At 52.2% G+C, this 2,500-nt stretch overlaps 1 pseudogene; it reads left to right on the top strand.

Moving 5' to 3' along the window:
* LOC135660000 (28S ribosomal RNA) overlaps positions 1–2,500 on the top strand; it is a 9,837-nt pseudogene that overhangs the window by 2,399 nt on the left and 4,938 nt on the right.

Genomic DNA, 2,500 nt, shown 5'->3' with positions numbered 1-2,500 from the left:
ATTGCAGCTGCAGAAAGGCTCACCGACTTCGTTTCCTCTGAAGACCCAGCGAGAAGGAAACAATCTTCAAGCAATCGCCCTCAAAAACATTCTCGAGGGAAGGAGCTCGGGGGCGAACAGAAGAAGAAGAGCTCCCACAAAGGGCCGAACCCAAAAGGCAAGGCCTCAAAACCTGGAGGATGCTTCTTGTGCGGAGGACCGCACATGGTAAGGGAGTGCCCACAGAAGCAGGCACTCAACGCGTTGACAGCTTCCATCCACCCTCCCCGATCGGACAAGGGCAAAACCGTTGCCCTTAGCTCAAGCAGTTCTGAATCCAGCAGCGACGATGAAGAGTCGCAAGGACCCCGAATGGGAGCAATGCGTTTGTTGAACGCTATGCGGGGTCAAGTGGGGGAGAACATGAAGACGAAGGCACAAAAAGCAGGAAGTAGTGAACTGATGTATGTGGACATCAAGCTGAATGGCCAAACGACCCGTGCAATGGTGGACACGGGCGCTACCCACAACTTCATAGCCGATCGTGAAGCACAGCGACTTGGGTTGACATTGGAGAAGAGCCCAAGCCGAATGAAAGCAGTGAACTCGGAGGCCAGGCGAATCTCCGGATTGGCGAAGGGAGTTCCCATCAGAATCGGGACTTGGAGCGGAACCACCAACATGATGGCCGTGCCACTAGACGACTTCCAAGTGATCCTTGGAATGGAGTTTATGCACGCGGCGAAGTTGGTGCCGATGCCATTCTTGAATTCCCTATGTATGATGGGAGGCGATGACCCCTGTGTGGTGCCCGTCTCTCGGAGAGGAACCAAGGAGCCCCAACATATTTCGGCATTACAATTGAAGAAAGGGGTGCGAAAGGGCGAACTAACATTCGTGGCTGCTATGAAGCTAGAGCCACTCAATGAAGAAGCCATTCAAGAACCTGCTGTGGTGGCCAACGTCCTGAAGGAGTTCAAAGACGTTATGCCACCTGAGTTGCCGAAGACTCTTCCGCCACGCAGAGGCGTGGATCACAGTATTGAGCTGGAGCCAGGAGTGAAGCCTCCAGCGAGACCACCCTATCGCATGGCCCCGCCAGAGTTGGCAGAACTCAGAAAGCAGTTAGGTGAACTGCTAAGCGGTGGTCTCATCCGCAGCTCAAAAGCACCTTTCGGAGCTCCAGTTCTCTTTCAGAAGAAACAAGATGGGAGCCTCCGATTATGCGTCGACTACCGAGCCCTCAACAAAGTAACAGTGAAGAACAAGTATCCCATCCCGCTCATCGCGGACTTGTTCGACCAATTGGGCAAGGCGAAGTATTTCTCAAAACTCGACCTTCGGTCGGGGTATTGGCAGGTGCGCATTGCTGAAGGCGACGAAGCAAAGACTACATGTGTGACCAGATATGGAGCGTTTGAGTTCTTGGTGATGCCTTTCGGCTTAACCAACGCTCCGGCAACATTCTGTACTCTCATGAACCAGCTATTCAAGGAGTATTTGGATAAGTTCGTGGTCGTCTACTTGGACGACATCGTCGTTTACAGCCAAACGCTCGAGGAGCACGTCAAGCACCTTCGGACGATTTTCAAGGTTCTCAGGGAGAACACTTTGTTCGTAAAAAGGGAGAAATGCTACTTTGCTCAGACTGAGATCCTGTTCTTGGGGCACCGAATCGGTGATGGCTCCATCCGGATGGACAAGTCGAAGGTGCAAGCAGTTGCGGAATGGCGAACTCCAAAGAAGGTGCCAGAGTTGAGATCCTTCCTTGGTTTCGTCAACTACTACCGACGCTTCATTGCTGGATATTCGAAGCGGGCAACCCCACTGACGGAGTTGCTGAAGAAGGAGCAGCCTTGGAAGTGGTCTGACAAATGTGAGATAGCATTCCAAGATCTGAAGGCTGCTGTTCTGGAAGAACCAGTGCTCAAATTGCCAAACTATGGAGAGCCCTTTGAAGTCCATACAGATGCTTCGGACTTTGCTATTGGTGGAGTACTCATGCAAGAAGGTCATCCGGTGGCCTACGAGAGCCGTAAACTCAACGAGACCGAGAGGCGGTATCCAGTGCATGAGAAGGAGATGACAGCGGTGATCCACTGCCTACGAGTTTGGCGACACTACCTCCTTGGGTCGCGATTTGTGCTGAGGACAGACAACATCGCCTTGAGTTATTTCCAAACTCAGAAGAAGCTCTCCCCAAAGCAAGCACGGTGGCAGGACTTCCTGGCTGAATTTGATATGGCAATGGAATATAAGCCCGGGAAGGCGAATGTCGTGGCCGATGCGCTGAGTCGGAAGGTGGAGTGCGTGAATGCTGCACAACTGGAGGGCAGAGGCCAAGCAAGTCAGTTACACTCAACCTTCCTTTCCCGAATCAGAGATGGACTGTATAGTGATCCCCAGGCAGTTATCCTGATGCAGCTCATCAAAGAAGGCAAAGCACGACGATTTTGGGTCCAGGAGGGACTTGTTTACACAAAAGGGAATAGGGTTTATGTTCCCCGAGTGGACAATCTAA

This window comes from Musa acuminata, unplaced genomic scaffold (genome assembly GCF_036884655.1).
Source record: "Musa acuminata AAA Group cultivar baxijiao unplaced genomic scaffold, Cavendish_Baxijiao_AAA HiC_scaffold_467, whole genome shotgun sequence".
Lineage (NCBI taxonomy): Eukaryota > Viridiplantae > Streptophyta > Magnoliopsida > Zingiberales > Musaceae > Musa > Musa acuminata.
Note: the sequence above shows the minus strand (reverse complement) of the source record. Positions and strands in the feature narration are given on the sequence as shown.